At 53.0% G+C, this 24434-nt stretch overlaps 1 protein-coding gene and 1 long non-coding RNA gene across 7 annotated transcripts in view; one reads left to right on the top strand and one right to left on the bottom strand.

The window, feature by feature from the left end:
• ZMIZ1 (zinc finger MIZ-type containing 1) overlaps positions 1-24434 on the top strand; it is a 225645-nt gene that overhangs the window by 139848 nt on the left and 61363 nt on the right. Inside the window, exon 1 of one of the 6 annotated variants that reach the window (XM_028513300.2) lies at positions 17997-18395. The exons of 4 other annotated variants lie outside the window; for them this stretch is intronic. The gene's annotated coding sequence lies outside the window, so the exon portion shown is untranslated. Of the gene's footprint in view, positions 1-17996; positions 18396-18619; positions 19156-24434 lie in introns of those variants that run through there. One more of the 6 variants, XM_036026760.1, reaches the window with a different exon arrangement.
• On the bottom strand, positions 6327-6822 carry LOC118500801. The gene is made up of 2 exons (XR_004903383.1): positions 6617-6822; positions 6327-6527 (listed from the first exon to the last, which is right to left on the bottom strand). It is a non-coding gene; the product is annotated as an uncharacterized LOC118500801 (long non-coding RNA).

Below are 24434 nucleotides of genomic sequence, written 5' to 3'. Positions count from 1 at the left end.
GCTGAAGTGATATGTCTGAATTTGGGTTCCTCCCGATGCAGACCCTGCAGTAAAGATTCCAGTGCAAATGATTTATTTAGGAGGATCCCAGAAAACACTGGTGGAGGGGCAGGGAAGTGAGACGGGGAAGGGAAGGAGGTTGAGGAAAGGTGTCTTGCTAAATAATACCTGCTGTGAGCACCTGCAAGGAGCTCTGGGAGACCGAGTGGAACATGTCCTCCTCAGTGAGCCTGAGAGGCAAGGACCAGGAGGTATTTGTCCAGCATCTGCCACCCAGAATTAGGTGAGGGCTGCTTGGGGTTGGGGCATGGATGCGCCTATCATACTTGCCTCAGCTAAGATACCTGAAGAGGCACAACACACAGTTAACAGAGAGCACAATGAAGCCCTCTGGGCCAGCAAGGAGTTGCTCCCCCACCCCCATCCCCATCCACAGCAGGCATTTGCCTCCCATCCTCCTTATCCTGCCATTTTCCTGCTCATAGTGTGATCATATTCTTCGTATTGTTACACACTCATTTTGACTTCAAGATGGGAATTTTAAAAAGGAACTCTATATATTACATCACTACCATGACTGGCAGACCAGTCTCCCTTGCCACATTTAGAAACTGTCAAAACAAAGACGATAGAGACCACCCTGTACAGGGTGGAGCTCCAGGTGCCTGTTCCACAGCTATGGCCTGGACTAGCTTTCCTCCAGTTAAAGGGGTGATGGGGCTGCAGGAGACTGAGACTCTCCTCCTTGAAATAGCAGCATCCCAGACATGGGAAGAGAGCTGAGGTGGCAGTGGTCCCAGGTCCCATGACCACCCATGCCATGTTGGAGGCCACATCCCCTAGCCCACACCTGAGGGTGCTTCACTCAAAGAGGACTGAACTGATGAGGCCATGAGGGCCTGGGGGCCACCCTCCACCTCCATCCCCCTGTGCAGGCCATGCCCTGCCCAACATCACTTTCTTCCATGGTCCAACGCACCGACATCTATTCTCTACCTTCACAGCAACAGGAAGAATGATGAGGTCACAGCCACGAGAATGCCTCTCGAAATAAAAAAATGTATATTAAAAAGGAATTCTTAAGGCAAGAAATGATTAATGCCTTGGGCAAGGCTGATTCCATGCTGTGCACAGGGGCTATAAGCACGCCACACACAGTTGCTACTCTCAGGGTTTAAAATCAACGAAGGCCCCCGTTCTGGGGGGGAGAAATGACAGTCAGCCTCCACACAGCACAGCCCTTCACATGGCCTTCCTTGTCCAGACTCCTGAGATCTCCAAGGCAAGCTGATTCCCATTTAAAGAGGAGGAGACTGAGGCCCTGGGGGCTGGGGTGGTGGCCCCAGGAGAGGCAGAAGTGGGACCAGGACTCTGGCTTTCCCTGCTTCTCTGCAGGTCTGCCCCAGGAGCTGACAGCCTCTGGGGAAGATGTAAGGCTACAGGGTTATCACCATACTGGCATCCAGGTTGTCACCCTGCAGCCAGAGTGTTGCTTTGGCCACCCAGCCCAAAGGTTCCTCCGGGACAGAGGTCCAGCCAAAACAGTCCTCTCTAACCCAGGGTGCTTTGCAGATGCCATGCTGCCCCTGAGAAGTTAATAAAGCCATCAGCAGCAATTAATTCTGCAGAGCAAAGAGCCAGGTAAGAGGATTAAGGAAGCCAGAGCTTTGGTTTTAAGATGAAGCTTAGGATTCTCACCCCCAGAGGAGGGATTTCATGGGATTCAAGGGCGTGAGAGTGAAATGGAGCAGGGCCTTGGCAGAGAGTGGGTGTGGTGATTCTGGAACTTTTTAAGCAAGCACTGCAAGCCACGGCCTTGTAAATACCTTCTGGGTTAGACAGACAGACAGGAATTCACAACAGTGCAGGTATCATCAGTCTTGCCTATTTAGACTTACAGGGCCAGGGCATCTGGCTTAGGAAAAAGTCTGACGATGATAGCAAATATTTATCAGCATTTTTTTGGTACCAGGCGCTGTGTGGAGCATCCATGCACTCATGTACCCCACATGATGGTTCCAGATCCATGTGTCCCCTTATCACAGATGAGGAAACCAGGTTTTAGGAAGACCGAGTAATTTGATCAAGGCCACTTGGCTACAAAGAGCGAGAATTGTGATTCAAACAAGAATATCTGACCCTGAACTCATAAGCTGCCCCTTCACAAGCAGGTTGAAATGAAGTCCTGGGAAAGGCATGTTAATGGCTTGAGAGAGCTTGTCATGAACACCTGAATTGCTTGCAGGTAGAGATAATAAGTACAGCATTTAATGATGATTTATCCTTGTTGGTAGGTCAGACACCCACCCATCTTTGAGCTCACTCCTTACTCATGGTCCCGTGGATGGTGAGTAGCTGAGCCTGGCACAGAGTAAACATTCAGTACACGTCAGCTGTTACTGCCGTGATTTCCTGGTCCGGCCCCAATTTCAAATACATTTTCCAGAAACCATTCAGCTATTTCACAGAAAGGAGTAGTATTGATCATTAAAAACATGCACTCTGGAGCAGCTTGCCTGGGTGTGAATCCCACTCAGCCCTCCACGTGCCATCTGTGTGACCTTGGAAAAGTCACTTAACTTCTTCCCCACAATTGCTTCATTTGATAAAAGGCAATACTAATAACACCTATGTCATAGACATAAGGGAATTAACATATATACAGGCCTAGAATAAGGCCTGGTATATAGTAAGTGCTATATACATGTTAGTAATCCTTCCCACTTATTGGCATTCAGACTTCCTTGGGATGCCTGTCATACGTGGAGGTAGCCAAAAGCCCTGAGCTTGACGCTGTGTCATGGCTTGAGGTTTGGAAAATAGAGAACCTGTGCGTGTAGGTAGGGCCAGCATAATACTAACCACATTCACCTCCAAGTGAGCAGGACATGAACGGGATCCTATTAACTCAGGCAGGGCACAGCCCCTTCCTGAGGCTCCAGGGCCAGAAGTCCAAGGTGGTGTCCAAGACAGCAGAGGCACACATGGGTTTGGAGCACGTCTCCTTTCCCCCAAGAAAAGGAGGCAGGAGGCCTGCAGGAGTGGGGATCTGAGATCTGAGGGAGGCTGGGTGGGGTGAGCAGCACCCTGTCTGTACCTTGGGCTGAGGAAGTTTGAGGGTTTCTGTCTCACCAAGTCTCCCAGCAACCCTTCCCAAAATTCTTTCAAGAGAGAAAGTAATATTTAAAGTGCTGTTTATTGAGCTCCACCTCCATGTTAGGCATATGCTGGATATGTGATGAACATCAGCACTGACACAACGGCCAACCCATTTTATAGATTGGAAAACTGACCCACAAAGAGGTTTATTAACCTGCCAAAAGTAACTCAAATCCTTTGTGCAATAAGGCAAGGGACGAGTGAATAGATGGCTCTGAACGATGGCTTTATGCATGGCTGGGACTGAAGAGGAGAGGGCAAGAAGCAAGAGACTGAAGGAGGAAGGGTGTGGACCAGGACGGAAAGGCCCGCCCAAACTCCAACAACTTGCTCCTTCTTCTGCACACTATGGGTCTCAGACTGCAGGCCCCCAGCTTTGCTGACCTCCACAATTTCAGTGGCCCTCATGAGGTCCACTAGGATAGGACTGGTCCCAGGACATGCACAATGAAGATCTGGAAACCAGAACGGGGGCAGTAGGGGAAAGTGGCCCAAGCTCAGGATCAGGCTGACCTAGTCTCAACTTAGCTCCATCACTTCCATGCCATGTGTGACTGTGGCCACGCCTTCCAGCCTCTTGCAAAATGATGGGTACAACCTGGCATCTCAAAAGGGCTTTGTACATAATCATTCTGATTATTAAGTCCTGCCTTGCCATACAGGCTCTGAGACCTACTGGCTGTGTGGCTTTATGCAAATCACTTCTCCAAGCTTGGAGTCCAGTGCATCTAGAATCCAAGTCTGGCTGGAGAGACAGCAATTCTGTTTCCGTGGCAACCCAGCTGCCTCTCAGGGGACTATCTGGATCACGTCACCCTGGCAAGGTGCTGCCCAGGCAACCAGGTGTTTGTGTTTTGCAGTGGAAGCTCTGCACAATGTAATTCCCTCCACTGGGGATAAGGAGGTGGCTAGTCAGGTGGCTAGAAGGAAGCTTGGCCACCTAGGCCATATCTTAGGCCAGGGGTGCCAAACTCATTTTCACCAGGGGCCACATCAGCCTCAAAAGAGATTGCCTTCCGAGGGCTGAATGTAATTTCAACTCCTTAACAGTTAAGGAGTAGTTACCTTAGGCCCTTCAAAGGCAACCTTGAGGCTGATGTGGCCCCCGGTGAAAATGAGTTTGACACCCCTGCCTTAGGCCATGCCTGCTGCCCTTGCTATTTCTGGGCCCAAGGAGAAACAGACCCCAGAGCTTGGGAACTCTGGCCAATGATTTTCTTTGAGAAGCTATTAACAGTTGCTTCATTATATTCCTAGGCACATTTCCTGGCTTGTTGAGGCTGGCCAGGTGGGAAACGGTGCCTGGGGCTGGACTCCTGTAGATAATTCCAGAGGACCTAGTTTCACCTGTTTGGGATGAAGAGCCACTATTGTCTCTAGCAGGAAACAGGAATTACTTCGGGAAGGGGAGCAGTGGGGGCGGGGTGGGGCAGGGGATTAGGAGTCTGCCTTTGAAACAGGCACATAATTATAATAACAGGAGAAATTCGGTGAAAAGGATAAAGTAATTCACCCCTTCAGCCGTGGTGCATGGGTGCTTGTTTATGTGCAGATGTGGTGATTGGCACTTAGGTAACCCTAGAGACTGTCTGTGCCTCAAGGAGCTCACAGACCTGGATGTGCTCAGGGAAAAATACAAAGTCAGTGGACCCACATCGGCAAAGTGGGGGAGCTAAAGAAAAGGGGGACCTCCTGGGGCCAGCCACTTCTAGCAGGAAGCCCCCCATCCAGATGGGGTTGGAAAAATGAGGGATAATTCATGGATAGCCATTGTTCTGCCATCGCTTTGCATAGGAGAGCCCCTTGACTCTGAAAACCGCCCACAGGGGAGAGAGCTCTGTTTCCTTTTCCAGAGAGGAAAACTGAGGCTCAGAAAAGTGAAGCCCATGCACAGGGTCCCAGCCGGGCCGGGTAAGAACTGGGTCCCTCTGCCTCTACAGTGCTGCTCTCCTGGTGGGCTGGCAGCCAGCGGAGGCTCCATTTCCTGGAAGCCGAAGACCACTGTGAGCTGAGTGAAACAGTCCTCTGCCTCTGTTCTTCAGTCTTTTTCTCTCTCTTCCACTCTCTCCCTCCCATTTCTCTCCTCCCTCCTCCCTCCCTCTCTTTCATTCTCTCTCCTTCATTGCCTTTGTCTCCCCTGTCCTTTGGGACTGCAGCCCCACAAACCATTGGTCACACTGGCTGCAGCTCAGCTCTGCCCTGCAGTTACCTGCATCCTCTAGCCCTAGGCTCACTGTCCCCAGATGCCCCCCTTCTGCCCCAGCTCAGGCCTGGGCTATGCCCCAGAAATGCCTGCTGCTGTTTTGTGCTGCCCCCTCCTGAGCACCCTCAGCTGAGGAAGTGACATAATTGCATGTATTGCCATTTTCTCCAGGCTCCATGTGGTCTTAAGCCCACTCTCAGATGTGTGCCCCAGATGTTTAGAATCACTTCCTCCCAATTAAGCGTCTGCCGGGAGGCTAGGAGGCAAGGGGCCCCATGTGTAAAGGACTCATGTCTGTGCAGACGGGCTTGAGAGAGAAAATGGAAACTCGCCCTCCCTGTGCACAGACAGGAGGAGGAAATGGGTGTGCTGTTGAGCTCCACGGGGAAGCTGAGAAGCTAGAAAATGTGGCTAAATATCCCGTCTGCTTGGCCGTGAGCCGCTGTGGAAGAGAGGCTCCTGGGTGTCCTCCAGGGAGAGATTGGTGTGCCCGCCCCCCAGGACTCTTGCATTTGGTTCTTCTCCTCCCACCCCAACAGAGAAAGAGCTGTGAGAGGAGAAAAATGAGAGGAGGAGAAAGGCACTGCCCCGCTGAACAGAGAGAAGAGGGAGTTTGGAGGTGGCCTCACAGGTCGGGTCTAGTTCCTCCAAGGCACTGGTGTCCTGCTCCAGTCAGGGCTAGACCTTGGGGTCCCGGCATCTCTCTTTGTGCAGAAGAGGCTGCCTCAGCTCGGTATCACAGTCACCCCACGTGCACACCTCCAGAAGCTGATACAAAGAGCAGTGGCATCCAGGAGGAAGACATTGGGTAGGTCTAGAGCATCAGAGAGCCCAGCACCCCAAACAAGACAGCCACTGTGCAGGAGACCACCTGAAACCACACAAGACACTGGTCCAGAACTCCCAGGGCTTCCAATTCTACAAGATGACTCCTGAGGTTTTTTATGTTGTTGACCATCTCTTGTTTAAGACCCAGGGCTGGCCCGTCCTGCTGTGACTGACTGCTGTTGGCTCTCAGGTGGCCAGTGGAAGTGTGGGACTTAAATCATTGAGGACCAAGGCAGAGACAGAGGGAGCCATGCCTGCTCAGGGGAGGAAGGGTCAGTCAGTGGGGGATATGGGACTGTGTCATCTTCATTGAATACAGAAAGCAGCCTCATGCCATCTCAGTGGGGGAAGATTGGTACTGAGAAACACCCAAATGGGGCTGGGGGCGGTGCGGGGGGACAGGGCCCTTTGAGGTGTAGACATCACCTGTATGGCAAGTGTCCAGCTGTGGAGGTAGGCCACACTGGGCTTGGTTTCGAGCTGTGTGGCTTCAGGTAACTGACATTGCCTCTCTGAGCTTCATCTGTGGCAGGAAATGGAGCTAACCGTATCTCCTCCCAGGGTTGTTGGTGTTGAGGATTAGATGGGATGATGTGAGGAAAGCTGTGCCCTGTGTGTTGTGATGCCACATTCCAGCCACGGAGGCAAAACTGACAGGTAGAGAGTACCCGCCCACCAAAACCATCCACTGTGCGAGAAGGAAGGCCGGTGTGGGCAGGGGGATACCATGTGCTGGAGAGGAAAGCAGAAGCAGGGGACAGTGCCCCTTTGGAGAACATGAGGTATATAATAAGTATAATAGTAAACATCTATAGTAGTATTGTTTTCATTGCAACTATTACTCTCTGACGTGGATGTCAGAGTGCAGAGGGCCTTTCAGGATTACCTGGCCCAACTCCCTTATTTTCACAAGAGGAGATTGGCATCTGTCATTGTGCCATGGTGGGCTGGCATGATAAAATTCTCACCACTAATACTCTTTCCATTACTACTACTAGTTCTGGTACTCCCAGGACAGCTACTATTACTCTGGTACTACCATTATTAATACTACACGCTAAACTTTCAATACCTCCATTATTCTACTATACCTCCTAATTGATTAAGGAGTTAACTTGTATTGAATCCTGACTCTTCCAGATGCTAGGCAAAATACTGCATATACATCCTCTCCTTTTGTCTTGACAAAAATAGTAAGAAAAAATGGAGACTCAGAGAGGTTAATTATTTTCTTAAGGCCACACAGCTAGCAAGTGGCAGGGCTGGAATTAAACCCACAAAGTCCTGCTCCAGACTGGCACAGGCAGGAGGCTTCACAAGTCCTGTGTATCTGGATGGATGGAGGCCTGATGCATTCTGGAAGCCGGGCTGCCTTGTGAATTAGCCCAATGCCTTTGTGGAAGGATCTAATCATCTCTGTCCTGCCTTGTCTCATGAGCCCTGAAATCCCACTATTCACGTGATTTTCTTTGGATTAAAGTACTTTTCCTTCTGTAAGTTAACCTTGTTCTTTCACTTTGTCATTTGAGGACAGCACAGTGAAGGCAGTAAGGCCAGGTCCCAGTTTGGACAGGCCTAGCTTCCAGCCCTGGCTCTTTGCAAGCTGGGTGACCCTGGGCCTGTCCCTTCGCCTCCCAACAGTGGGATCTTGTATCTGCAGCCCCGGCTCAGGGTCTCAGAGTGGACCTCCTGTCTATCCACTGTGGAGGCCAGCATGTGCAGAGGCATGTCTGCCCTGCAGATTTCCCCCATTTCTTGGGGGAAATGACCTTAGCAGAAAGGCTCGAAGGGGAAAATCTGCCTAGATAGGAGGATGGAGAAAGGTATTCCAGGCAGAGGGGAAAATATGTGCAAAGGCCCCAGGTGCAGAAGGAATGTGGATGCAAATTTCCTCTCTTTCTCTTCTGACTTGCTGTCCCTGTGCAAGAACCTTCTCTCTGAACCTTAGTTTCCTCACCTTCAGAATGGGAATAGTGACACCAGCATGTCAAGCACCGAGGCGGCTAAGGGATATGAAGGTGTACCATACCTAGCACTGCTTCCCTGAATGCCTGGGCGATCTGGAGACTGCCTCCTGGCTCCTGGCTCCCAACCACCCCAACACCGGCGGTCTCTGTCAGTACTGGTTGTTCCTCAGTGCAATTAGGTAATTAGGCCAAATTCAATTACACACCACACTCCCGGGTCTGTCTGGGGCCCGAGGGGGGTATGGGCTCCCCTTGCTGAGGGGGACCAGCGTTCCCACGGCTGCAGCTTTCTACCATGCCTCCCAGAATGCTGCCTGCATCCTAAATGGAGAAACTGAGTCAGGGAAGGGGCAATGCTGCTTGGCCCCAAACCATAACATCCTAAGGGCTGAGTTTCTCAAGACTGTTTTTTTTTTCCCTCCTTAAGAGGCCCAACCCAGGCTGCTGCCCATAGTTTGCCCCACCTTTTGATTCATCAAGGGTTTCTGGTTCCTTATCCCTTAGAAAGACCCCCAGATTGGTGGGGTGGTAGGGTTTGGCCTCCCTGCTACCCTTGGATTTGTGGCAGCTTCCCTTCCCAACTGCAAGCTGACCCCCAGCCACTCTTCAACTATGACTGGCATGTGGGTTTTGGAAAAGAGCCTATCTCCAGGAAAGGTGGGCAAACTAGGGATTATAAATGCCTTTAAGGGACTTGCTGGAGGCATCTAGACAGCAGCAACCCACGTTCAGGTTAGCAGAAGCATTCTCGCAGAGACAATGCCTGAGAATCCCAGGGCCTTGAATGCCAATCTAAGGAACACAAACTTGAATTTGAAACTTATTCTGACAGCACTGGAGAGCCATGGATGGTTTTAGACAAGGGAATGACATGGTCAGGTTTGTCTTTTAGAAAGCTTCAGCAGATAGAGGAGGGACCAGGGTCAGGGGCAGAGAAAACAGTTCAGAGGCTATTTCAGGTACCCAGACAAGAGACTGATAGGGCAGAATTGTGCTGCGTGTAGAGGGAAAGGGATGGATGTTGACTGTCTGGTGATGCCCATTGCCCATGCCCCTGCTCAGGCCGCCCATGGACTGGGCCTTAGAAGCTCATTTGGTGACATGGAGTTGTTTCATGTTTGACTCTTGAGTTATTGGTTCTGAAGATGGAACACAGCACCTTTCTGGGTGGGGGGAGTCTTAACTTTGGATTCATTTAATTCAAAAATGAAAGTGTTATTATAGGGTGTTTATTTCTAATCACAAAAATAATATATACTCCTTGTAAACAATTAAGAATATTATAGCCCTGGCTGGGTGGCTTATTTGGTTGGAGCATCGTGCCATACACCAAAAGGTTACAGGTTCGACCCCTGGTCAAGACACATACCAAGGCTGCAGTTTTGATCCCCAGTTAGGGCTCATTCAAGAAGCAACTGATCAGTGTTTCTCTCTACATAGCTTCTCTCTCTCTCTCTCCCTGACTCTCCCCTTTCACTCTCTCTAATTATCCTTGGGTGAAGATTTATTTAAAAAGAATATTATAAAGAAAATAAACAATAGTGGGAATCCCCCTACCATAGGATAACAACTTGGTGAATACCCCATTGGTCAACAAACATTTCTAGAGCACCTATGCATCAGGTGCAGAGCCCGCAGGGATATGGCAGTGATCAAAACAGACAAATCCGTGCCTTTTTGGAGCCCACAGTGTACCAAAAATGATATGCCTACAGGTAAACTGCCAATAAGTTTACAAGAATGGGACCATAGTTGACTTCTTTGTCTTAAGAGGATTGCATGTATTGTAAGCATCTTGTTTGGCCTGCTCCAGCCTCTGTAGGAAGTCAGTGGGGGTCAGCTCAGTAGTGACACTTCTTGGGGCCTTCTCAACCAGACTTGGGGAGACCAGAGCCCCCAGCAGCAGAGGGAGATCCAGCATCTGCACTAGGTGCCATCACTGGGTGGGGAACTATAGCCCAGAGAGAGAAAGTGCTCTGCTCTTGGTCACACAGCAAGCCCCCAAGTCTCTCCTCCAGGCGGCATCTCTCTCATTTCGGGACTTGGCATCGTCAGGCAGAGGAGTGTGCTCTTCCAACCTGTCAAGTTCAGCTCTGCAGATCCTAATTTCAACATTGGGCCTCCCAGTCCTTGCCCTGACCTGGTGGCCACTTTGGATTTTCCCCAGTCAGACATTCCCTCGTGGCCTGTCTGCTCAAGTCCAAACAAATCCCCTAGGGGTGGGGGAGACCTGGGACCACACTGGGGAGTAAAGGAAGCCACTGGATCCCTGGGCTGCCATAGGCTAGGAGCAAGAAGCTGGAAGCGGGTAAGCATCTCACACGGGGCTTTCAGGAAAGTGGGGAGGGGAGTGCACCAGATGATGGATTTCTGGTGAACTATAATGGGCTTGGGAAGTTCATTAAGCTGCTCTGCTGCTGCCCAGAACATACTGAGGTGCTTAGGCACCCTTCTCATACTTCTCAGCCACCCTTCCTCTGCTCTTACCTGTCATAGCACCTCAAAGCAGAAATGGACTCAGAAGTCATAAGCCTACGGGTGAGGGATTCCTCCTGCAACTAGCCACTCTTAGCTTACACACCTCGAGTGACAAGGTGCTGACCACTACCCCTGGACAGCCCTGACTGTCAGAAGCTCTCTTCTCCTTTAGAGCCCAAGTCAGACGCCTCCATCCATCCTCCTGATGTGTGTGACTCCCACTGTGGATCAGGAAAGAAGCTGAAAGGTCCAGGGTCTTACCCCAACCTCCCTGTGAGGAGGAGAAGGAACAGAGTAGGGCAGTACTCCCCATCTGAATCCCACCAGCTCCTAGAAAGAGGCAGTTGATGAACCCGAGCTCTTTAGAATAGTAAGCCCTCGTATCTGTCTAGCACTTTACAGTTTGGAGAGCACGTTCTTGAGACTTGGAACGCAGCCCTGGGAGAGATGGCTTGAGGCTCTAGAACAACCCAGGAGTCCGGGATCTAGGCCTGGACCTACCACTGATTTGCCATGTGACTGGCGGAAGCCCTGGCCCCTCTCTGATCCTCAGTTTCCTCTCTTGACAAATAAGACTAGGGCCTCATTGTACCAATGCTAAATGAGTTGATGGTTCCAAATGGGCAAGTAAAGGCTCTGTAGGGAAAGGTGCTGGACATAGTAGGCCTTGCAAGATTAGGGGCACACTGGAGTCAGATGATTGCTGGTACAGCCTGTCTTCAGCCCTGCCAGGCCCTAAGCCCCCAAGCCTGCATTCAGCTTTGGGTCAGATTGTATGTGTGTGTGTGTGTGTGTGGCCTTAAATCCTTCCCACACCTGAGCCCCATTTCTTCCTCTGCAAAGTGTACAGCATCCTCCTGGGGCCTGTGTAAGCCTCTATCTGGGGAGCGTCAGGACTAGAATCCAGCCGCCCCAGTCCAGACAGGCAGTGTGCTGCACAGCCAGGCAGGCAGTGAGACAGACATACTAGCTTCAACAGGAAAGGAAATTGCCTTTCCAACTGTGGGGAGCTTATGTGAGTCCAACCCTGGGGCTGTCCGGAAGCCCCTGTCAAAGCTGTGTCCTGGGAGAAGCAATAAAACCCCAGGACTGCTGAGGCATGGACATTCGAGCTGCCTTGCCTGTCCCTTGCCTTCAAAGGCAACTCCAGAAATCAATGGGGAAAGATTCATTAGAGGCCTGGGTAGTGAGCTCCGCACCACCTCCAGCAGCCCCTTTGTTAGCCAGCCTGAGCTTCCTGTCTGAGCAGGCTGCCTCCACTGAGAAACAACCTGTGTTCTTCTAGACAGCAGGTTGGGGACCTTGTCTCTGAGTAGGCAGGCAGGGGGAGACAGGCATACACACCCTACTACTTACTCGTTCACTCCCTGACTCCCTCACTGATTTAGGCAGCTGGTCATTGTTTCATTCATACAGCAAATACACATTTGCCTGGCTTGTGTTAGATACTGTCGATATAACCTGTACAGAAGGGACAAAAGTCACTGTTGACAGGGAGCTTGCCTTCCAGGAAGGAAGACAGAGTGAACAAGAGAGAAAATTGACATACAGCAGTCAAAAATGCAAAGGGGAGACCCGAATCAGGAAAGAGTTACGGGAAGTATCAGGAGGGGCTGCAGTTTGGGGCAAGTGTGGCCAACAAGGCTTCCCTGAGAAGTGTCATCTGAGGGCAGGCCTGCAGGAGGTGGGAAGTGCGCCGGCTACCTGGAGAAGAGCTGCCTGGCAAACCCCTGAGGGTGCATCTGAGGCGCTGGAAGCCAGAAGGACAGCAAGGCTGGAGCAGAGTAAACCAAAGGGAGGAAACGAAGTCAGGGAGGTGACACGGACCAGGTCACGTGGGGTCTTGTGGGTCATAAGTACTTGGGTTTTTTCACTGACTGAGCCAAAGCCACTGGAGGAAAAGGATTTAAGCAGAGGAGGCTGTACGGCAACTTCTGTTTTAACGGCATCACCATCTGTATTCATTGCTAGGGCTTCCATAACAAAGCATCGCAGACCTGCAGGCTTAAACCACAGAAATAAAATGTATTGTGTCACTGTTCCAGGGGCCGGAAGTCCAGGATCAAGGTGTCACATTGGCACGACCATAGCACTGAAGGCTCTAGGGAAGGGTCTATTCCAGGTCCCTGTCCTAGCTTCTGGTAGTTCCCTGACACGTTGCTCCAGTCTTCACATGACATTCTCCCCGTGTCTATATTTCTGCTTTTTATAAGTCTACCAGTCACATGGGATTAGGGCCCACCCTAATGACTACATCCTACTTCCAAATAATGTCACATTCACAGGCACTGGTTGTTAGGATTTCAGCATCTTTTGGGGGACACAGTTCAACCTGCAACACCACGGCCTCCCAGCCTGCTGAGCATCATCACTGTTATATTATCTCCTCTCATTCTCCCTAGGACCCAGTGTTAGGTATCCTCACTCCCATGTTACAAAAGAGGAGGCAGAAAGGCTCAGGAAGCCTGAGTGACTTCTCATCCAGGGCCACCAACTAGTCAGTACTCGTTTTCTGAGTCCCAGCCTCCAAATCCAGGCTTGCCCTCTCCCTCCACAGCTCTTTAGCTTCTGGGGACATGGGCAGTTCCTGATCCACTCTGGCTCCTGCCTGCCAGCTTCTCTGCCCACAAGACACCCCAGTGGCTGAGTGGCTGGGGGCATCCTAGTGCCATAGGCAGACAGCCTCGGGGCTGGCCACCTTCCCTGCCGAGCACACAGAGCAGCAGGCAGCTCTTGAAGACTGAAACCACCATAGTGACCATTTTGTGCCTGGTTCCTGGGCACCCTCCCCCAGCCTCTCTCCTTCAGCCTGGAAGGAGGCTTTCCTGGATTCCCAATAATCTTGCAATCGCAGGGCTTCTCAAAGGTGCCAAAAGGAGGTAGGGGCGGGGTGGGTTTTGTTTTCTTAATGAAATGATTATAAAATTTGGGCAGAAGCCAAATGCAGACATCTGAGAATGCAGTCACAGTTTGGGATGAGGACCCTCCTAGTAGATAAATCCAGGAATGTCTCCTCCGCCATGTCCCTGAGCCCACCTCAGTTGGAGCTCCAGCCGACCCAAAACATCAGGTGGATGTTAAACATAAAAAAGAAACATAAGGAAAGAAATGATTTCAGTGTATGTAATGTGGTATGCTGAAAAGAACACAAAACGAGAGGGGTCCCAGCTCTTCCCACAGCTCTAACTCCCTATGTGACTTGGACCGTCTCTCTCCTCTGGAACTTGGAGTCCCATCTTAGAAACAGAGTATGACAGTTACCAGCGCACTTACAGTGAGATTGCTGGGTAGTTTGAACCCATCGGCAGGTTGTCTAAACCTCTCTGCTCCTCTCTGTTGTTATTGTCTCTGGAACAGAAACAATAATCACACCTTATCTGACAGGGCTGTTGGTGACGATGGTGTATTGACACTTAGAAAGTGCCTGTACCTGTGCCAGGCAACCAGCAAGCACTCTGTTATGCTGAGCTGCACGTTACTGCAGACAGGGGAGAGGCCTGGGTCCAGCTTGGGGCCCCAGCTCTGTTTCCCAAGTGGGAGTGTGCCCTCCTGCTGTCCCTGTGTGTGGGCAGGGTTTTGAGTACTGGTGGGGACCCTTGCACTGGCCAGGAGCTGAATCCCAACTGTGACTTCCTTCTTCAAGAATATACATGTACCCTGGATGGCATAGCTCAGTGGATTGAGCGCGGGCTGGGAACCAAAGTGTCCCAGGTTTGATTCCCAGCCAGGGTACATTCCTGGGTTGCAGGCCATAACCCCCAGCAACCGCACATTGATGTTTCTCTCTCTCTCTCTCTCTCTCTCATCTCCCTTCCTTCCCTCCCTAAAAATAAATAAATAAATAAATCTTAAAAAAAAAAAAAGAATATACATGTAGAAGTGAGGAGGTTGACCAGGGGTGAAAGGAAAAGGGACAGAGGGGATATCGTTATCAGTAGACACAGGAATTTATACCTGTCCCTTCAGAGGTGAGAAGATAGGAGTCCCAGAACGAGTCCCTGGAGGCAGAGCCCTGAGTCAACACACACCCAGTGCAGCTGCTTGTGCTAGCAGTGCGACAGCTGCAGCAGGGCCTGTTACCCTCAGTGTGTGTGTCCCTTAATTGACACACTCCTGCCCTGTACTCCCTTCCAGGCATCCTGAAAAGGACCAGTTGGAAGAAGGCAGATGGCCCAAGGCCTGCGCTCATCCCAGTCACACTCACTGGCAGACCTGCCCAGGGCCTTTCTGTCTACCTCACTCTCCCTCAGAGTGCTGGAGCCTGCATGGGTGCCATTTCTGAGTCCTTGGGACCTTTGCTGAGACGTACTGGATCAGCAAGGCCTGAATCAGGAAGAGGTGGCCGGAAGAGCCACCTCTTGAGTTCATTATCCTGCCTCTTTTCAGTCACGGGGCGGGGGGGGGGGGGCTTGAATTTAGGGTGTCTCTAGGCTCCCACCACACAAAGCTCTGGGGGTGACCCAGCCCTGAGCTACTTTCAACCCCAGGGTGACCTACATACTAGGTGGCTTTGCTTTTTTTCTCCTTACTGGTCTGGGCTGTTTGTTCAGGGTCTGGGAGCTCCATCCCTCTGTAAGTGAGCTGGGGATCCTGTAGGAGGCTTCTCGGGCACCCCAGACCCAACCCTGGCAGGTCCCGCCCTCCATGGCCTGGTTAGTCCTTCAGAGGTGAGTTCCGCATGAAAGGCTTCCCCAGCCAAGGAAGCATCCTTTCTCCCACACCCTCCTGCCTTCCTGGCTGCAGTATTGTGATTTATTGGTGGCCCCTCCTCACCAGGGCCCATGGCAGGAGTTCAAACACCCGCAAGAAAATGCCACCCGCTATTGATCCCAGAGTCGGGCTTCCCGAGCTCTCTCGGGCATTCATCAGGGAGCCAGGGGCCGCAGCTCTCCCTTTTTTCTTCCTTTCTTCTGCCTCCCAAACCATTCCCCCGGGCTGGGCCCCCCCCTTGCCGAGGTCACTCAGGGAGCTCTGGGAGTGACTGAGCGCAGAGGTGGAGCCCTCCTTTGTCTGCCGCCCTTTTCCTGTAGATCTTTATCAAAGCAGGCGCCCAGGGGGTGGAGCAGGCCACTTTGGGCCCCAGGCCTTTGAGCAAATCTTTGGAAGTTAGAAGAGTGGAGTTGGAACGTGAAGTCTGTAGGGAAAAGCCATTCTGAAGCAGGAACTGGTTGGAGTACCCGGATTTCCTTAGACTCCGGAGTGTAGTGTTAATAAGAGATGGCGGGGGAGAGAGCCTTGAAGAGGGCCTGAGCCTGACTTGAAATTAGCATGTGAAAAACCCTACCTTTGGCTGGTTAATGGATGCTTGAAAACAATTTGTTTTCCTAATTATGTAAATGTGCTAGTGGAGTGTATTTACTGGGGTGGGTTGGGATTACCTGGGGAAAGTCAAAACTGTAAATACTAGGCCAGAGCAGCTTAAACATTAGAATAGCAATGATATCTCCTACTCCACCCTAGAGCCTCTCTGAGTGGTCCCCAGAAGGTGGGGCAGGGGACTGGTGGAGCTATGTTCTTAGTTTCCCAAGCAGAACCCCTGGTTGGTGTCCCTCTGGTGTAAATCTCTGCTCAATTCCAGTGCAAATGCTGTCTCAACTTATAGGAGTGGTTTTTCCGAACTCAGTGTCTGAGGCTGCCCACAAAGTACCAATACTTACAGGGTATTTCAAGAATGAACCTGGGAATTCCAAACATTTGGGTCTTTGGTGGCTGAGAAGGCACTAAGGATAATGAGGTCACCATTGTGAAGTTCCATTGTAGCACACAACTCCTGGGAGGGGAGGATCCAGGAGAAAAGTGGTCTAAGGTCTCAAGGTCTTGGCTGTTTGGATTCTGTATAATTGAAGCTTGAGCCCTGGCATTATGTTGAAACCAAATTAATGTTAGAAACCAGGTCTGAGGGACATCCACCTCAGTGTTTTCTTTTGAAAGGTAGGCCAAATTGTTGTGGCCATCTGTTTTCTGGGTGTTGGGGCAGAGCCCTGGGCTTTGGAGTATGTTGTCTTGGGGATCTGCAATGGAGACCAGGCCAACCAAAAAGAGAAAGATGGGAGAGTCCTCACTGGGCCTCAGGGCTTCTCCCTCATGGGATCTCAAACCCCTGTTTGGGAGGACAGGGCCCCACTGAATGTCTCAGTGAATAAATGGTTGTCCTCAAGGAAGCCACTCTAATCCAAGATGTGGAAAGTCCTTAGATGAGGTGAGATGAGCAAAGCCTGGACTTTGTGCAGAGCAGAGGAGTCCTTCTTTTCCTGGCAGCCCTGAGCTTGGCCCCTCAGGAAGGGGATGCCAATTAATCTCTCTTGCAGGAAGCCAGTTCTTGTCCAAAAGGCAGCAAGTTATAAAGTCTGAATTAATCCATTTAACCAGCTCCTCGGAGGGAAAGCCCCATGACAACTGCATTGCCAAATGCCAACCCCAAAAGTGATATTTCAAGTGTCAGTGGGTGGGATTAGAGCCTGCTAACTGTTTGTGTCAAACGAGGAGCAGGAGCAATTTCTAGATAAGTGATTTGTCTCAGCCACTTCCAGAGAGGGCGGTGCAAAAGACAGGACAGTTTAGGGGCCAGCCAGAAGCTCAGACTGAAAAGGGTGGGGTAATCCTGGATTGAAGTTAGAAGCAATGTCAAAGGCTAGTGGACCTGATCAATTCCCCTGATGGCAAGGAGAGCAGTGCAGGGCACTCCAACCTCGGGATTTAAGAACGGTTCTGGCTACCTTTTTTAGGATGAATGACGGGGCCCCAACAAACCTTTCTAATTGTTTGGGGCAGTTAGGTCACCATCAAGAAACTTTCACTGGCAGGTGGGCGGGGCTGGTGGAGGGGGCTATAAAATATAGTTTCTTCCAAGAGGATGATAGTGATGGGAAGTGGCCATGAAAGAGGGAGGGGTGAAGAACCCTTTAGGGTAGGGCAGCGGGTGGGCTCCCATGGGGGTGTCTGCGGTGCGGAGAGGTATATGTGAGGTAAGTTCAGCTCAGCGCCAGGAGCCCATGCAACAGACCTGCTGAAAGGAAAAGGCCGCGGCCACCACAGGATGCTATGTCAGGAAGGCAGCAGCTCCCAGGGTGGGGCGGGGCCACGCAGCGGCTGCCCCCCCGGCTTCCCCGTCACCACTGGCTCCAGGGCACAGGAACTCCCCGAAGTCAAGGAGCTCAAGTGTACTTGCACCCGCTCACCCTGTCCCGGGCTCCACACTCGGGGATCCCAGAGGTGGTAGGTGCCCCTATGCCTGAGAAGATGCCGTGCTGCCTCCCTTTTCCACCCCTAGCCTATTCCTAAAATCCTTTAAACTGAGGTTGCAATCTGGACATCCCAGTTGTGCCCCGCCTCCTCCCCTCCCTACCCTACCCCTAAGACACTGCAGCCTCCAGGCCAAGTCCCTCCTCCACCCCCACCGGGCGGGGACCCTGATTAGCATAACCACTTGGGAAGATTCGCCGGGGGTGGGGGGGGAGCGGCGGGAGATACCAGAAGTCATCCCCACCAGCGCCTACCTGGCGGCCCCCTCGGGCGACAGCGCTCTGGGAGCCCCACTTACACAAGTGTTACTTCCAATTAATTGCCTAGGTGGGGGAGGGAAGGGGGCTGGTTGCCGCCCCCGCCCGGAGGCTGGAGCGCTGCTGGTCGGGAGGTGCGTTCTCTCGGTGGCGTGCACCAGCACCACCCCTGCGTGCAAGTTTGAAATGTGAGCTGCCTCCGATTCATACTCGCTCTTGCTCCCTCGCAGCAAAGTGGCTGGGCTGGCGGTCTGCGCGCAAGTGAGTGCGGGCGGCGGGCTGGGGGCGGGGTGCGGGCAACAAGGCTTACGGGGCGGGTAGGGCGCACACGAACCGGGGCTCCCTAGAGACGCCGAGGCAGGTCTGCTAGCCTTTCATCTTCCTCCCGCGCTCCTCCTCCCTCCCCTCCCCCCGCCGCGGCGCGCCCGGCCTCCCTCGAGCCCCTAAGCCCCACGCGGGCGCACGCGGGGTGGGTGGTCGTGCCCGCGGTGTCTGGGTGGTATTGCGCAGGGCGCAGGCCTTGTGAAGTTTCCCTGGCGCGCCTCTTGCGCCCCCGCCCCCCCGCGCGCCCCCGGCCCATCCCCGTCCCCGGAGGGCTGTCGCTTGTGCCCGGGCGCGCGGCTGGCTGCCTCCTCGGCGGCGGCGGCCCCATTAGCAGAGCCTCCGCCTGTGATTGGCTTCGCCCGGGAAGCTGGAGACGGGCGATGAATAATTGATGTGTGCGGTGCGGTAGCCGGACCGCGGCGGCGGTGGCGGGCAGCAGCGAGCGGGAGCGCGGGAGCTGGAGCGCCCTCGGAGCGGGCAGCGCCAGGCGAGCGGGCTCCGCGGCTGCCGGGGCCCCGCGCCGCTGCCGCCGCCGACCCGGCGCGGAGCCGGGATGCAGGCGGCGCCCGCTGCCTGCGTGCAGCCTTTGTTCGGCGCTGGCTGAACCCTGCCCGGAGTCGCTCGCCGCGGCAGCTCCTGGCCTGGCCCCAGCCCACTGCGGGCGCCAGGGCGAGACCGCGGCCAGTGCAACTTCCAGGTAAGTGCGCGACTGGAGGGGTCGGGTCCGGGTCGCCTGTGGGCCAGGGAGGGCTCCCTCCGGGAGCTGGGATGAGTGTGCGTGCCTATGTGTGACAGAGGAGGACCAGTGCATTGTGGGTAGCGCCGTGTGCTGCATGGTGTCAGCCCGGGGCTTGGCCGTGAGAGTGGCACCGGCGTGCACCGGGCCCTTCTGTGCACCCACAGAAGGGGCCCTCATTTCTCCTCAGGGCCGGGGCCAGGTGCTTCCCACACTCTCTCCGTGAAGGTCAAGTGTTGGCTCTCCAGCAGACATTTTACCAGGCTGTCCTCAATAGGTTCCTATGCAAAAATAAGAATGGCCAGGAAGCCTTCCGCGGAAGCCGCAGTCTAGGGGTCCTTAACTTCAAGCTGTTCCTTTGTCAGGATGCAGCCCTAATGTTGAAAGCAGCCCCCCTACCCTCCCCCCTCCCCAGGCCAAGGCGTGGGGTAGCTGGTGATAACCACCATTGCGGCAGGGTGCTCTTTGGAGAGGTAGTAGGTGCAAACCAGACTTCTGACAAGTGTTTGCTAGGATGCCGGCTGGAGGAGGAAAGGGACCGGTTTGCACTAGAGAGCAGGAAGGGGCCTTTCTGGGGTGCTTGACACCAGGCTGTAAAGGTCTTTAAAGACTTTGGAGACTGGGTTTCTCAGAGTGCTGCCCTGGGGCTAAAAGGAGGGTTTAGCACGTGGTTTTGGTGTTGGGATCTTATAAACCTTGTTCCCCATGGCACTATTAGGTCCCAGGTCATGGATCTAACTGGAAACTAGATAGGAGAGGTCAGGGATTTGACTTTCCCTGCCCTAACCCTTTGCACCAATGGAGGGAGGTGGCACCTCTGTAGATGAGCTTCAGGAAACCTTCATTCTCAGGGTGGGAGGCCAGATTCTCTGCCCTTGATGATCAAGTTGAATGGCCAGGTCAGCACTGGGCATGGCTGGTGGCTCCTCTAGCAGGAAGGTTTTGTGAGGCAGCTGGCAAGCACTTGGTGCCAGAGTGCTTCTTAACAGCCAATCCTTGAGAGTGGGCCACAGAGTGGGCCAGAAATCTGGCCGGGAAGTGAGTTGGAATGAGGAAGGTGGCACCACCCTGAAATCAGTGTGACCCCAGATGGGATATAGGGACTTAGGTCCCTCCAATTCTGGGGCTCTGCACATGAAGCTCCTCTTCATCCAGTACAGAGCAAAAGGCCCTGTCCCATGGTCTGTGTAGGAGGGTAGGGGTGCAGTGAGTCTTGGGGTCCACGTGGCTGCTAATATGCCTCTTCCCTTTTTGTATGTATCAGCCAGGCTGTGACTACCCCCCAGCTAGCTGGATTCAAGTCCCCTCCTGAGCTATTTTTAACCTGAACTTCCTTAGTGAGAAACCACCAAACAGCTATGCTTTGGTGAGAATCTGGGTCTCTACCGGAAGCAGCAGCCTGCACAGAGTTTGAGACTTGCTTCATAATGCTATCCCCTGCATAGCCTCCCCAGCCACCAGAACCACTTCACCTGTCTCTTACCTCTTGGTTCTTACCACAGCCTGTGCACTTAGGACTCGGGAGCCCCACTTTCAAATGGGAAAACTGATCACCCTGTAAGGAATGGAGAAAGCCAGTTATCACCGCAACTGGAGCCAGGCCTTGACTATGAGCTCCATGAAGGCAGGGGCCATATGTTACTTATCACTGTCTACTCCAGTGCCAACCACAGTGCCTGGCAGGTGATAGATACTCAATGACTGCTGAGTGACTGGCTGGGTGGAAAGCTGGTCCAGTGCTGAGTTCCCTGTTGGAGTGGGGAGGTGATGGAGAGATTGTCTGGATTTAAGACAGTGTTGCCTGAGAAGTAAGAGTTAAGGCCCTGCTCAGTCCCTGAGAACTTTAAGATGAGCCCCTAGTTTGGTGTCAGCCAGTCAGACTGAGAGAGCCACTCCCACAGATATTCAACCAAAGTCCTGCCTGGGAGCTTCCTGAGGGTTCTTTCTGGGTCACACCTCAGAGAGTAAGGACGACAGAGCTGTGTCTAGAACTATGCAGTCCAGTATGGTAGACACTAGCCACATTTCAAATGTTCAACAGCCACATGTGGCTAGTGGCTACCAGACTGGGCAGCTCAGATTATAAGGTGTTCCTACTGTGGCAGAAAGTTCCATCGGACAGCTTTGGCCTAGAACAATGGAGATTTAGGACAGAAGTGAGCTGAGGACACTAGTCCAAGAGCCCACAGGTGTGACAGTGCAGGATGAGTCCGTTTGATTAAGTCACCTTCCATTTTTTTAGCACTTTATTTTGACAGCCTCCCAGTGAGGGGAGTATAGATAAGCCAGGCTCTTCTATTTAGCCCAGGAGCAAGCTGAGGTTCGGTTTTGCCCAAGGTCACCCAGGAAGTGGCATGAGCCCCAGGTTTCCGACTACTGCCAGGCCTCTGCCACCCAGTAGAGGTCAGCCAGGGGACAAGGGTGGGCAGCCGTCCCAAGAGCAGCCTCAGACCTCCCTCAGGACTCTCTTGGTGCCTGGTAGGCGTCAGTCTTTGTGAAGTCATCCATCGATTGGGCGGGAGAGCCAGCTCAGTCCCAGGTCCCTGGGAACAGAGAGTTCTGTGCTGGCAGAGCTGGAAGAAGAGGGAGAGAGGCTCTCTGGGTGAGGGAGGTGTTTACCTAGATCAACACAGCTTTGGTCCTGAGGGAGAGACTGGCTCTTCCCCGCAGGGAAGCACTGTGTTGGTGGGCCTTTGACCAGGTTCGTGAACACCACCCCAGAGAGAGGCATGCAGACCCCAACTCAAGGGGGGGGAAGAATTTGGGGACATTTGCTCCCACCCTGCCAGGGCCTGCTGCCCCTCATGTTGTGGGCCTTCACTGTGCCACACTTGCCCCAGAAACCTCAGCTGCAGGAGGAAACTCTCCAGGGCCTGGCAGGGAAGCAGCAGCCTCACGAGGGAGCCTGCTGAGGGAAAAACAAGGCCCCTACCCTCGAAGCACTTCCCACTACTCAGGGAGCTACCTCCTGGGTCACTAACCACAGGCAGGAAAGGACAGTCAGCCCACTGCCTAGATGGGACAGAGGGGCTTCCAGCCCCAAGGTCACACAGCAGTGCAGGCCTGAATGAAGCTAATGTGCTTTCATGGTACACTCTGCAAATTCCATTCCTTAATCTGCCATTTTGAACTTGAAATCATGTAAGATTTAATTGTGCCTGGCTTCAGTTTCCTGCTCCAGCGTGAGGTGAGATCACTTTGTCTCTGGCCTTGTCTTTGTGTTCTGAGGTGCCCACCTCCACCCTGTATCAGGCCTCACTGCAGCTTCCAGCTCTCCATGGCCCTGAGCTAACTGAAGGGAGATGTCTGACTAGGGGGTGGCCCTCTGCCAAGAATCCCAGCACAGCTGAAAGTGGGCCTTTAAGACCCATGCAGTGGAGCTTGAGAGATGAGAGGACCATTGATGCACTCGCAGGTTCCCAGGCTCAGGTGTGGTAGGGGTGGTGTCCAAGGCCCCTGATCACTGTGCCTTTCCCTGAAGTCAGGGTGGGACTTCTCTGGGGATGCCCACAGCCCTCTTGTTCCTCGGAGTCTGATTTGTCCCATGTGCCCTTCAAAACTGACTGACCCCCGCTGTCCAGACCAGTAGGCTGGGCCTGCCAAGCAGTCTGCCGCCCTCTGGCCTGAGCAGGCTCAGGAGGTGGGCCCTTACCTCCCTCTCAGTAGCTAGAGCCAGGGCACCAACTCCTGCTTGGAGACAACTGCAGGGGCCTCTCCAAGCCCTTCCAACCCTTCTGGTTTCTCCCACTGCCCCCTCCCACCATGGGGCAAGACCAGACTTTATGAGTGCCCAAGCCCAGCTTGGGGCAGTAATGGGTACTTCGTGTGTGTGTGTGTGTGTGTGTGTGATGAATTAGGGGCTTTAGCCAGGGCACCCACATTCCAGGAAGCGAAGGCTCCCCAGTCACCTTGGGGACTCGGTAGTTCTGGGGCAAGTCCCAGCCTCTGTGCTCTGGCTTTGGTTTCACAAAGCTTGCCTGGATAGTTCTGACACTATTCGTGGAAACATGGCTCTCAGGGCCCAGCCCTCAAGTGATCATATCTGTGATCTGCTACCAAATTAGTGTGTGACCTTTGGCAAGTCACTTCCCCTTTGGGGGCCTCTGTTCTCATCTCTGTACTGAGAGCATTGCTGTGTTCTCATCTGTAAAAGGGAGACTATACTCCAGGAGTTCAGCTACTCATCTCATGCTAGGGAAAGTGTGTAGTAGGGGACCAAAGACAGAAGGAGTCTTGGCCCTGCCTTGGGATGCTACCACCAGTGTCTGAGGATCCAGTGGGAAATACTAAGGTGCAGCAGGGCAAGGAGAATTGAATGAGCAGAGGCCCACACTCAACATCCTAAGAGCTGTAGAAAGAAAAGGGGGAAATGGTGACTTGCAGGCTAGAGTAGCCTGCAGCTCCTCCCAGGTGGAACTTGATTTTGGAAATGGGTAGGATTTGGGTGAGAGGACCTGTTGATGCAAAGGCTGGGAAATCAGAAGTGTGGCACTTAAGAAGAAGGGAGGATGTCCCTCCAGATGACATCACAGAGGTAAATGCAGGAAGTAGAGCCATTGTTGAAAGTCCAGTGTAGAGCACAGATTTTATCCCCGGGACAGTGGGAGCCACAGAGGCCACTGGCCTCCTAGGGCTTCCAGGAGTGGGATGCTGCTGAGTTGTAGGCAGGAATGGGGCAGGGAAGTGGAGGAGCCGTTCGAGGTTGGAGTCCTGCTGCGGGAATGCCCCTGCCCCTACTGACGCAATGGAAAGCCTGTCTTGTTGCAGGGTTCCTGTTTTGCGGTTGCCCATGGTGGGGGGGCAAGAGCAGCCAGCTCTTCTGAGGAGCTCCGGGAACTTGGTGGAACTTGTCCAGACCTCCCCTTGGCACCCTCTGCTCTCTCCTAGAAAAAAAGGCTGTATTTGTGGAGTCTGTCCCCATTCTCTCAAGGGTTACAGCTAGACCCCAGAGGTTTAAAATCAGTGTGGGCAGTTCCAGGGGGCTGGGATTAGAGGTGACAGGGGACAGCCTCTGGGCCTGTAGAGTTTGGCCTCACACCCTTTTGGTGCTTCCTTGGTCAGAGCCTGGGGTGGCTGGAGATTTATAGGAACCCTCTCCCCTTCCTAAGGGTGTAATCTGGTTGGTGGATTCACAGTGTGCAAAGATTTAACAGGGTCTGGTTCAGCCCCTATGTGTAGGAAGGAGAGCTGTGAAAATTGAGGGGGGAGGCTGCTTCAGAGATGAAGGGGAAAGGAGCCAT

This window comes from Phyllostomus discolor, chromosome 5, assembly GCF_004126475.2.
Source record: "Phyllostomus discolor isolate MPI-MPIP mPhyDis1 chromosome 5, mPhyDis1.pri.v3, whole genome shotgun sequence".
NCBI classification, from domain to species: domain Eukaryota; kingdom Metazoa; phylum Chordata; class Mammalia; order Chiroptera; family Phyllostomidae; genus Phyllostomus; species Phyllostomus discolor.
Note: the sequence above shows the minus strand (reverse complement) of the source record. Positions and strands in the feature narration are given on the sequence as shown.